Source organism: Prionailurus bengalensis, chromosome A1 (assembly GCF_016509475.1).
Source record: "Prionailurus bengalensis isolate Pbe53 chromosome A1, Fcat_Pben_1.1_paternal_pri, whole genome shotgun sequence".
NCBI classification, from domain to species: Eukaryota; Metazoa; Chordata; class Mammalia; order Carnivora; family Felidae; genus Prionailurus; species Prionailurus bengalensis.
The window spans coordinates 57,598,746-57,612,209 of NC_057343.1; positions in this window are offsets into that span (position 1 = coordinate 57,598,746).

Sequence of the window (13,464 nt, forward strand, 5' to 3'; positions counted from 1 at the left end):
CAGAGTCCTGTCTTTAGGCTCATATTTGTTTCCCAGATTACAATTGTTCCTTATTTAAAGAAAATAAACAAAGAAAACAAAGCAAACTGAAGTAAATAAGCTATAGCTTTTTTTCTGTATAGCTGGGTACTTTAAGCCTTATATTCAAATCTTAAGAGATGTTTGTGCAGGATGCAACAAAAAGTATCTCATACTTTGCAGAATTATATCTTTTTCTCTCTTCAGAAGTATTATACAGTGTAATCTTTTAGAGATTAGGAAAAGTTATCTTTATGAACAATACTTAAAGAAGCAAAGTAGTGCAATTGGCCCTAATTGTACCATATTCCAGTCATTAACAAAGAGGCAAATATCTCAAGTTGGGGGCAGAAAGGTAGAAAACTGTTTAGGTACTTTAAAAAAGTGACACAATAAAGTCTCACTTTTACCAGAATGTGAAAACAACATAAATGCATCCAATGTGTTTATTATTCCGATTAAAAATTTAAAAATCCCCCTAATATTTGTATTTGTAAGTTTTAAGTGTTACTCACTCTACAATTAAGCCAAGCTTTAATCAGGAACTGGATAAAAGAAGGGGCTTCCCTCCTTTCCAAGGAAAAGATTTCCTAATAAATAGTGTTCTAATAAACACAATTTATTCTAATTTTTATGTTCTTGTTTTTGTTATTAGAACTTGATTTATGTGGAAATTATTTTTTTTTTTAATTTTTTTTTCAACGCTTTTATTTATTTTTGGGACAGAGAGAGACAGAGCATGAACGGGGGAGGGGCAGAGAGAGAGGGAGACACAGAATCGGAAACAGGCTCCAGGCTCTGAGCCATCAGCCCAGAGCCCGACGCGGGGCTCGAACTCACGGACCGCGAGATCGTGACCTGGCTGAAGTCGGACGCTTAACCCACTGAGCCACCCAGGCGCCCCGAAATTATTTTTGTAATAAAGGATAAATATACCTTGGCACACACACACACATGAACACATACACATAACCTGCTTCCAGTATGAATCATTTTCATTTCCTCACTGACTTAAAATGCCACTTTTATTGTAGACTAAATTTCATGCATATTTTGGTGTTATTTCTGAACTCCTGCCTGTACTCTTCATCTATACGTTTTGATGACAGTAACAAAGTGTTAATTATCCTAGCTTTCATCTTTAGTATCTGTTAAGATTATTTTACCTTATTACACTTTTTAAAATACTTTTCCTGACTAGTTTACCATATTTATTTTATCAGATAAATTTGAGTTTCATTTTAGTAAATAAAATGAATTCTGTCCTGCTGCTATTTTAATTAGATTTCAATTAAATTTATAGATTAATTTAAGGGATTTTTATATCTTTACAATTTGAGTTTTCTTATCCAGAAACACATTATGGTTTTCCTTTTAATTTAATCCTTTTTATGTCTTTCAGTAGATATTGCTATTTTCTCTCTCTCCTTCTCTTTCTCTCATGTTTCTGTATATATAAACATAAATACAGATGTAGATCTATAGATGCTAAACAATTCTTACAAATTTTATACATACTTTTGTTATTACTGTAACAGATTTGTTTGCTGTCATATCTGCTGGTTTTATTTACAGTAAGCAAAAGTGATTTATTTTTATACGTTAATTTTATAACATGCCATTTTAGTGAATATTTTATTTTTATAAAGAGCTTTTTACTTTTTTTTTTTCCCTTTGGATGATTCCTATGTGTTTTGCATTCAAGTAATCGAATTGTCTCCATATTTTTCTTTCTGGCCTATTGTTTCGTTTTATCATTATTATTATTTTTTTATTTTTTTAGGGAGAGAGGAAGCAGGAAAGCATGAGCAGACAAAAGGGGCATAGGGAGAGAGACATAATATTAAGCAGGCTCCAGGCTCAGCATAGAGCCCAATGTGGGACTTGATTCCATGACCCTGGGATCATGATCTATGCCGAAATCAAGAGCTAGATGCTCAGCCAGCTGAGCCAGACAGGCGCCCATGGCCTATTATTAAAGCTGATATTTTAACTATTCACATTGGCTAGTACCACTAACATAAGTAAAATAATATTAGTTATAGTCAGAAAAATTAACTGTGTTTTTCTTTAAGCATTTCTATATTTACATATAATATAGTTGATAATATTAGTCAAATTAATGGATATTTATACACATGTATGCGATGTATTAAAAATATAGATATTTATATTCCTTATTCAACTTCTATAAATTAAATATGAATGTTCTCTTAGTCAATTGCCTTAAAAAAACTTGATTTTTTAAAGCGGTTTTAAGTTCACAGCAAAATTGAGAGAAGCATACAGAAATGTCTCATATGCTCTTGCCCCAATACATGTGTAGACTCTCCCATTATCAACATCCCCCACCAGACTGGTATCTGTTACAACTGATGAACCCACATTTGATACATCAAAATCACCCAAAGTGCATAGTTTATCCAAAATTTCACTCTTGGTGCTGTGCATTCCATGGGTTGGGACAAATGTATAACATGTATCCATCTTTATAGTGTTATAGGAGTAATTTTACTGCCCTAAAATTTCTCTTTCCTCTATTTATTCTTCCCTGGCCGGCACCTCTGGAAACCACTAATCTTTCTACTGTCAACATGGTTTGCCTCTTCCAAAATGTCGTATAGTTTGAATCATACAGTATGTAGACTTTTCAGATTGTCTTCTTTCACTTTATAATATGCAGTTAATGTTACTCCATGTCTTCTCATGCCCTGATAGCTCATTTATTCTTAGGACTGAATAATATCACATTGTACGATGTACCACAGTTTATTCACTATTCATTTATTGAAGGACTTTTTTATTGTTTTCACATTTGGCAATTAAGAATAAATTTGCTATAAACATCTGCATATAGGTTTTTTTTTCTTTTTATTTTAAAAAAATTTTTTTTCAACGTTTTTATTTTTATTTTTGGGACAGAGAGAGACAGAGCATGAACGGGGGAGGGGCAGAGAGAGAGGGAGACACAGAATCGGAAACAGGCTCCAGGCTCCGAGCCATCAGCCCAGAGCCCGACGCGGGGCTCGAACTCACGGACCGCGAGATCGTGACCTGGCTGAAGTCGGACGCTTAACCAACTGCGCCACCCAGGCGCCCCTGCATATAGGTTTTTTGAGGACATATATTTTCATCTCTTTGGGGTAAATACCAAAGAGTGCAATTACTGGATCATATGCTCAAAACATGTTTAATTTTGTAAGAAACCACCCAAGTGTCTTCCAAAGTGTCTGTCCATTTGCATTCCCACCAGCAGTGAGTGAGAGTTCCTGTGGCTACATATCCTTGCTAACATTTGGTGTTGTCAATGTTCTGGATTTTGCCAATTAATAGGTCTCTCGTGGTATCTCATTTCAATTTCTATTTCCCTGAAGATATATGGAGAATCCTTTCATATGCTTATTTGTGATCCATATATCTTTTTTGTGACATGTATGTTAAGGTCCTGGACTCACTTTTAAATTTGGTCATCTGTTACATTGTTGAGTTTTAAGAATTCTTTGCATATTATTTTGGATAACAGTCCTTTATCAGATGTTCCTTTCGTAAATATTTTCCCCAGTCTATAGTTTGTCTTCTCATTTTCTTGACATTGTCTTTGGAAGAACAGAAGTTTTTCTAATTTTAATGAAGTTCAGTTTATCAGTATCTCTTTCATGAATCATGCCTTTGATGCTGTATCAGAAACGTTCTTGCCATACCCAAGGCCATCTAAGTTTTCTCCTATCTCATCTTCCAGAAATTTTATACTTTTACATTTTACATATAGGGTGTGATACATTTGGAGTTAATTTTCATGAAGGATGTAAGGTCTGTGTATAGATTCATCTTTATGCATGTGGATGTCCAGATTTTCTTCATCATTTGTTGAAAAGACTATCTTTGCTCTATTGTATTGCCTTTGTTCCTTTGTTAAAATCAGTTCACTATATTTATTTGACTCTAATTCTGGGCTCTCTTTTCTGTTTCATTCATCTATTTGTCCTCCTTTAGTCACTCCCATATTGTCTTGATAATTGCAGCTTTATAGTAAATCTTGACATTGTGTAGTGTCAGTCCTCCAGTTTAGTTCTACTTCAATATTGAAGACTATTTTGGGTCTTTTGGTTCTTCATATAAACTTTAGAATCAGTTAGTGGAATATAAAAAAAAACTTTTAGGATTCTGATTGGGATTGCATTAAATCTGCAGATCAAGTTGGAAAAAACTGAAATCTTGTTAATATTATCTCCCTATCCATGGACATGGAATAGCTATTTATATAGTTTTTTCTTTGATTTCTCTCATCCGTTTTGTAGTTTTCCTCATTTTATCACTTTTTAATTTTAATTTTATTTTTTTTAAAACCTTATTTATTTTTTAGAAAGAGACAGAGTGTGAATGGGGGAGGAGCAGAGACAGAGTGGGGGAGGAGCAGAGACAGAGGGAGACACAGAATCCGAAGCCGACTCCAGGCTCTGAACTGTCAGCACAGAACCTGATGCAGGGTTTGAACTCACAAACTGCGAGTTCATGACCTGAGCTGAAGTAGGATGCTTAACTGACTGAGTCACCCAAGTGCCCCTCTTAAAATTTTTATTAAATACAAACCTATTTCTTATTTTCTTAGATGGGAGTATAAATAGTATTGAGTTTTTAATTTCAAATTCTCCTTGTTTGTTGCTGGTATATAAGGAAGTGACTAAATTTTGTATATTAACCTTGAATCTTGTAAGCTTATGGTAATTTCTTATTAGTTCTAGGAGTTTTTTTGTTGTTGTTGTTGATCCTTTCAGATTTTCTACATCAGAATCGTGCCATCCATGACCAAAGATGGTTTTATTTCTTTCTTTCCCAATCTGTATATGTTTTAAGCATTTTCTTATTTTTTTTAAAATTTTTTTTTTCAACGTTTATTTATTTTGGGGACAGAGAGAGAGACAGAGCATGAACAGGGGAGGGGCAGAGAGAGAAGGAGACACAGAATCGGAAACAGGCTCCAGGCTCTGAGCCATCAGCCCAGGGCCTGACGCGGGGCTCGAACTCACAGACCGCGAGATTGTGACCTGGCTGAAGTCGGACGCTTAACCGACTCCGCCACCCAGGCGCCCCTGCATTTTCTTATTTTTAATGCATTAGCAAGAACTTCCATTATGAAAAAGAATTGTCAGAAACATCTTTGCTTTGTAGGTGATTTTAATGAGAAAGTTTCACATTTTTCACTGTTAAGTATAATGTTAACTATAGGTTTTACAGATATTCTTTATCAACTTGAGAAGAATTCCCTCTATTTTTCAGTTTATTGAGAGTTTTTATTTTTTTTTATATTTACAGACAATCTTAGGGTTATTACTGGAATTTCATCAAAACTATAGATTCACTTGGAAGGATTGCATACTTTCACATTGAATTCTAACCCCTGACCATCATATGTTTGCATATTTATTTCAGAGTTTTTACATATCTTTTGTTAAAGTTTCATAGCATATTTCATAAATGGCTTCTGTATTTTTTCTTATAATTATTATGTGTTTTATGTTGTTATTTTATACGTCTTTGTAAATGGTATTTTTAACTGTTGCAGGTATACAGACATCCAACAAAGTTTGGTCTACTGAATTTCTTTTCAGCTATTTTGAAAAATTGTCTTAATAACTCCATAAATTATCAATGGGATTTCTGCTTTTTTAAAGTAGGTATCATGTGACTTGGAAAAACGATAGAATTTTTTTTTCTTCTCACGTCTTTTAGATTTTCCTTCTTTTTTTTGGTTTCTTCCTTGTCGTTTTTCTTCCTTGTCTTTCTCTTTTTCCTTTTCCCTTCCTCCCTTCCTTCTTTCCTTCCTTCCTTCCTTCCTTCCTTCCTTCCTTCCTTCTTATTCTAGTCAGTATTTGCATACAATACTTGTATACACATATTGAATAGCATTGGCTACAATAGACATCCACATCTTGCTATTTTGAAAAAGCATGTTTTTAGTGTTTCATAATTAATTTTGCTATTTGCAATAAATTTTTGAAAATTCTGTTTATCAAGTTAAAGAAATCTCCTATTTCTGGTTTATTAAGAGTTCATGTTAATGGATATAGAGATTTATCTGTATTTTTTCTGTATTTGTTAAGGTCATTATATGATTTTAATCCTTTAGTCTACTTATGAAATCTTATCTTTCTTACCTACAGTTTTTATCATGGGTTACTATCAATATTATAGTAGCTCAATAAAATAAGTTGAATAGTGTTCCCTCTATACACTGGAATAATTTTTATACAACTAAAATTATTTATTATTTGAATGTTTGGCTAATTGAGGATTTTAGGCCTACAGTTTTCAATTAAAAAAAAACAGGGGAGAGAAGGGGGGGAGATGGCGGCGTAGGAGGGTGCTGGGCTCACCTCATCTTGCTGGTCACTTAGATTCCACCCATATTTGCCTAAATAACCTAGAAAACTGCCAGAAGACTAGCAGAACAGACTCTCCAGAGCCAAGTGTAGACAAGAGGCCCATAGAGGAGGGTAGTAAGGGTGGAGAGGCAGTGTGCACTACACAGACTGGCGGGAGGGAGCCGGGGCAGTGGAGGGCAGGCACGCCCAGCAAGGCAGAGCCCCTAAGTCTGGCTTGCAAAAGCAGAGGGGCCGGACTGTATGAGTTGTGACAGCCAGCGGGACTTAACATCTGGAATGTTATAAGTCAACAGCTCTGGTGAGAGAGAGGGAGGGTGAGAAGACACCGGGAGGGAGAGGTGTTGAGCCCTGGAAGATAGAACTCAGCTGGCGGGGAACAAAGGCGCTGGCCAGCACCATCTCCCTCTCCCATCCCCCAGCCAAAATCTCAAAAGGCACCAGTCCTGTCACTGAACTTGCTTGCACTGGGCAAACACCCAATGCTTTGCTTCTGTGGATCCATCTCTCCAACGGGTCTGCCTCCCTCCTGGTGCTGTATGGCAACTCCCGCAGGGGACCACTGATGGCAAAGTGAGCTAAGCCTGCCCTTCCCATCCCTGTGCACTTGCAGATCCACCCCAGCTAATACACCAGATCCTATCAAAGCAGCACCACAAGCCTGGCAGTGTGCAAGTAGCCCAGACAGAGGCCACACCACTCCACAGTGAGTCCTGCCCCTGGGAGAGAGGAAGATAAGGTACACACCAATCTGACTGTGGCCCCAGCAGTGGGCTGGGGACAGACATCAGGTCTGGCTGCAGCCCTGCCCACCAACACAAGTTACTCCCAACAGCACAGGGGAAGTGCCCTACAGTTGGGCGCCACCCCAGGGACTATCCAAAATGACTACATGGAAGAATTGTCCTCAAAAGAAACTCCAGGAAGTAGCAACAGCTAACAAATTGATCAAAATCAATTTAAGCAATATAATGGAACCAGAATTTAGAATAATAGTCATAAAATTAATCGCTGGGCTTGAAAAAAGTATAGAGGACAGCAGAGAATCTATTGCTACAGAGATCAAGGGACTAGGCAATAGTCATGAGGAGCTTAAAAATGTAATAAATGAGGTGCAAAATAAAATGGAGGTGACCACACCTAGGATTGAAGAGGCAGAGGAGAGAATAGGTGAATTAGAAGATAAAATTATGGAAAAAGAGGAAGCTGAGAAAAAGAGAGATAAAAAAATCCAGGAGGATGAGGGGAGAATTAGAAAACTAAGTGATGCAATCAAACGGAACAATATCCAATTCATAGGAATTCCAGAAGAGGAAGAGAGAGAGAGAAAGGGGCTGAGGTATACTTGAACAAATCATAGCTGAGAACTTCCCTGATCCGAGGAAGGAAAAAGGCCTTGACATCCAAGAGACACAGAGAACTCACTTCACACATAAGTTGAATCAATCTTCTACATGACATATCACAGTGAAACTGGCAAAATACAAGGATAAAGAGAAAATTCTGAAAGCAGGTAGGGATAAACACGTTCTAACACATAAAGGGAGACCTATAAGACTAGTGGCAGATCTATCTACTGAAACTTGGCAGGCCAGAAAGGAATGGCAGGAAATCCTCAATGTGATGAACAGAAAAAATAGGCACTTGAGAATTCTTTATCCAACAAGTCTGTCATTCAGAATAGAAGAAGAGATAAAGGTCTTCCCAAACACACAAAAACTGAAGGAATTCATCACCACTAAACCAGCCCTATAAGAGATCCTAAAGGGGATTCTTGAGTGAAATGTTGCAAGGACCACAAAGTACCAGAGACATCACTACAAGCATGAAACCTACACACATCAAAATGACTCTAAACCCATATCTTTCAATAATAACACTGAATGCAAATGGACTAAATTCTCCAACGAAAAGACATAGGGTATCAGAATGCACAAAAAAACAAGACCATCTATTTGCTGTCTACAAGAGACTCATTTTAGACCTGAGGACACCTTCAAATTGAAAGTGAGGGGATGGAGAACTATCTAGCATGCTACTGGAAGTCAAAAGAAAGCTGGAATAGCCATACTTATATCAGACAAACTAGACTTTAAAATAAAGGCTATAACAAGAGATGAAGAAGGGCATTATATAATAATTACAGGGTCTATCAGGAAGAGCTAGCAATTATAGATCTCTATGTGCCGAATACAGGAGCCCCCAAATATATAAAACAATTAATCACAAACATAAGCAACCTTACTGGTAAGCATGTGGTAATTGCAGGGTACTTTAATAATCCACTTACAACAATGGATAGATTATCTAGACACAGGATCAATAAAGAAACAAGGGCCCTGAATGATTCATTGGATCAGATGGACTTGACGGATATATTTAGAACTCTGCATCCCAAAGCAACAGAATATACTTTCTTCTCGAGTGCACATGGAACATTCTCCAAGATAGATTACATACTGGGTCACAAAACAGCCCTTCATAAGTACAAAAGTACTGAGATCATACCATGCACACTTTCAGACCACAATGCTATGAAGCTTGAAATCAACCACAGGAAAAAGTCTGGAAAACCTCCAAAAGCATGGAGGTCAAAGAACACCCTACTAACGAATGAATGGGTCAACCAGGCAATTAGAGAAGAAATTAGAAAATATATGGAAACAAACAAAAATAAAAATACAACAATCCAAATGCATTGGGAAGCAGTGAAGGCATTCCTGAGAGGAAAATACATTGCAATCCAGCCCTATCTCAAGAAACAAGAAAAATCCCAAATACAAAATCTAACAGCACACCTAAAGGAAATAGAAGCAGAACAGAAAAGACACCCCAAACCCAGCAGAAGAAGAGAAATAATAAAGATCAGAGCAGAAATAAACACTATAGAATCTAAAAAATCTGTAGGGCAGATCAACGAAACCAAGAGTTGGTTTTTTGAAAATATAAACAAAATTGATAAACCTCTAGCCAGGCATCTCAAAAAGAAAAGGGAGATGACTCAAATAGATAAAATCATGAATGAAAATGGAATTACTACAACCAATCCTTCAGAAATACAAGCAATTATCAGGGAATACTATGAAAAATTATATGCCAACAAACTGGACAACCTGGAAGAAATGGACAAATTCCTAAGCACCCACACACTTCTAAAACATAAACAGGAAGAAATAGAAAACTTGAACAGACCCATAACCAGCAAATCAATTGAATCAGTTATCAAAAATATACCAACAAATAAGAGTCCAGGACCAGATAGCTTCCCAGGGGAATTACACCAGACATTTAAAGCAGAGATAATACTTATCCTTCTCAAGCTGTTCCAAAAAACAGAAAGGGAAGGAAAACTTCCAGACTCATTCTATGAAGCCAGAATTACTTTGATCCCGAAACCAGACAGAGACCCAGCAAAAAAAGAGTACAGGCCAATATCCCTGATGAATATGGATGCAAAAATTCTCAACAAGATACTAGCAAATCAAATTCAACAGCATATAAAAAGAATTATTCACCATGATCAAGTGGGATTCATTCCTGGGATGCAGGGCTGGTTCAACATTTGCAAATCAATCAATGTGATACATCACATTAATTAAAGAAAGATAAGAACCATATGATCCTTTCAATCGACGCAGAAAAACCATTTGACAAAATTCAGCATCCTTTCTTAATAAAAGCCCTCGAGAAAGTTGGGATAGAAGGAACATACTTAAACATCATAAAAGCCCACAGCTAATATCATCCTCAATGGGGAAAAACTGAAAGCTTTCTCCATGAGATCAGGAACACGACAGGGATGTCCACTCTCACTGCTGTTGTTTAACATAGTGTTGGAAGTTCTAGCATCAGCAATCAGACAACAAAAGGAAATCAAAGGCATCAAAATTGGCAATGATGATGTCAAGCTTTCACTTTTTGCAGATGACATGATACTATATATGGAAAACCCGAAAGACTCCACCAAAAGTCTGCTAGAACTGATACATGAATTCAGCAAAGTTGCAGGATACAAAATCAATGTACAGAAATCAGTTGCATTCTTATACACTAAAAATGAAGCAACAGAAACACAAATAAAGTAACTGATCCCATTCACAATTGCACCAAGAAGCATAAAATACCTAGGAATAACCTAACCAAAGATGTAAAAGATCTGTATGCTGAAAACTATAGAAAGCTTATGAAGGAAATTGAAGAAGATATAAAGAAATGGAAAAACATTCTGTGCTCATGGGTTGCAAGAATAAATATTGTTAAAATGTCAATACTACCCAAAGCTATCTACACATTCAATGCAATTCCAATCAAAATTGCACCACCATTATTCTTGAAGCTAGAACAAGCAATCCTAAAATTTGTATAGAACCACAAAAGACCCCAAATAGCCAAAGTAACTTTGAAGAAGAAGACCAAAGCAGGAGGCATCACAATCCCAGACTTTAGCCTCTACTACAAAGCTGTAATCATCAAGACAGCATGGTATTGGCACATAAACAGACACATAGACCAATGGAATAGAATAGAGACTCAAGAATTGGACCCACAAAAGTATGGCCAACTAATATTTGACAAAGCAGGAAAGAATATCCAATGGAAAAAAGACCGTCCCTTTAACAAATGGTGCTGGGAGAACTGGACAGCAACATGCAGAAGGATGAAACTAGACCACTTTCTTACACCATTCACAAACAAACAAACAAACAAACAAACAAACAAACAAAAACCTCAAAATGGATAAAGGACCTGAATGTGAGACAGGAAACCATCAAGACCCTAGAGGAGAAAGCAGGAAAAAACCTCTCTGACTTCAGCCGCAGTAATTTCTTACTTACACATCCCCAAAAGCAAGGGAATTAAAAGCAGAAATGAACTATTGGGACCTCATGAAGATAAAAAGCTTCTGCACTGCAAAGGAAACAATCAACAAAACTAAAAGGCAACCGATGGGATGGGAAAAGATATTTGCAAATGACATATCAGACAAAGGGCTTGTATCCAAAATCTATAAAGAACTCACCAAACTCCACACCCAAAAAGCAAATAATCCAGTGAAGAAATGGGCAGAAGACATGAATAGACACTTCTCTAAAGAAGACATCCAGATGGCCAACAGGCACATGAAAAGATGCTCAATGTCACTCCTCATTAGGGAAATACAAATCAAAACCACACTGAGATACCACTTCATGCTGGTCAGGGTGGCTAAAATGAACAAATCAGGAGACTATAGATGCTGGCAAGGATGTGGAGAAACGGGAACCCTCTTGCACTGTTGGTGGGAATGCAAACTGGTGCCGCCAGTCTGGAAAACAGTGTGGAGGTTCCTCAAAAAATTAAAAATAGATCTATCCTATGAGCCAGCAATAGCACTGCTGGGAATTTACCCAAGGGATACAGGAGTGCTGATGCACAGGAGCACTTGTACCCCAATGTTTATAGCAGCACTTTCAACAACAGCCAAAATATGGAAAGAGCCTAAATGTCCATCAACTGATGAATGGATAAAGAAATTGTGGTTTATATACACAATGGAATACTGTTTGGCAATGAGAAAGAATGAAATCTGGCTTTTTGTAGCAACGTGGATGGAACTGGAGAGTGTGATGCTAAGTGAAATAAGCCATACAGAGAAAGACAGATACCATATGGTCTCTCTCTTATGTGGATCCTGAGAAACTTAACAGAAACTCATGGGGGAGGGGAAGGAAACAAAAAAGAGGTTAGAGTGGAAGAGAGCCAAAGTATAAGAGACTCGTAAAAACTGAGAGCAAACTGAGGGTTGATGGGGGTTGGAGGGAGGGGAGGGTGGGTGATGGGTATTGAGGAGGGCACCCATTGGGATGAGCACTGGGTGTTGTATGGAAACCAATTTGACAATAAATTTCATATTTAAAAAACTAAATTAATTAAAAATAAATAAATAAATAAATAAAAAACAAACCATAGCTACTCATTCCTTTCCATTAATGGTTCTAGAATTATTTGTGTCCTCTCATCTCTTGAGTCAATTTTTAGCAACATTCTAGAATTCTGTAAAATGAATTTAATATTTGGGGCTTAAATGTACACACCATATCCTTTCACCAATTTTTATACCATTAAACTATGTATTATATATCTATATAATACATAATCTATATCTACATAAAATGGTCATTAAAATCTATATTACATATATCTATATCTCTTTATTACTAATATTTTTTATCTATGCCTTGTCATTTTCTTATCAATCTGTCTAAAATTAGTCAAATTGTTGATGTTTCATAAATATCAACTTTGGGATTTTTTTCAGTATCTCTCTTTTCTAATATTATTATGTTTTGCTCTGATCTTTTTTTTTATATATATATATTTGTTTTTGAAAGAGAAAGCAAGTGTGTGCATGAGCAGGGGAGGGGAAGAGAGACACAGAGGATCAGGTTCTGGGCTGACTGCAGAAAGCCTACTGTGGGGCTTAAACTCATGAACCATGAGATCATGACCTGAGCTGAAATCAAGCGTCAGATACTTAACCACTACACCACCCAGGTGCCCCTGTTTTGCTCTGATCCTTATTAGTCTCTCTTCTTTCCATCGTTTTATTCTCTTTTTGTAACTTCTGGAGCTTGATCTTTAGCTCATTACTTTTCAGATTTCCTTCTTGTGCAATGTGAATTTTCTCTAAGCACTGCTTTCAGTATATCTACCATCCTATTTGTTATGTTCTATTTTATTTATTATCAAGTTCTCTTCCACTGGCTTCCTGTCCCAAATTGAATGCTTACTCTGCTTGCTTGCTAGAATTCTGGGGATAATACAGAAAATTCCAGAAGTGTCAGAAACTATATACTAAAGTCTTCTCCATTCCTGGTGGGTGTTAATGCTGGTATTTTATACAAAACATAACCATAATTTTATTTTATACAAAACAAAAAGGTTAGGTTAAAAATAATAAAATAAATATGTATTTTATAAATGTATATAATACTATGTATTATCTATAATATGTAGACATTTATGATTATATACATTATTTATGATTATTTTTAACCTAACGTTTTTGTTTGTTACCCATCTTTAG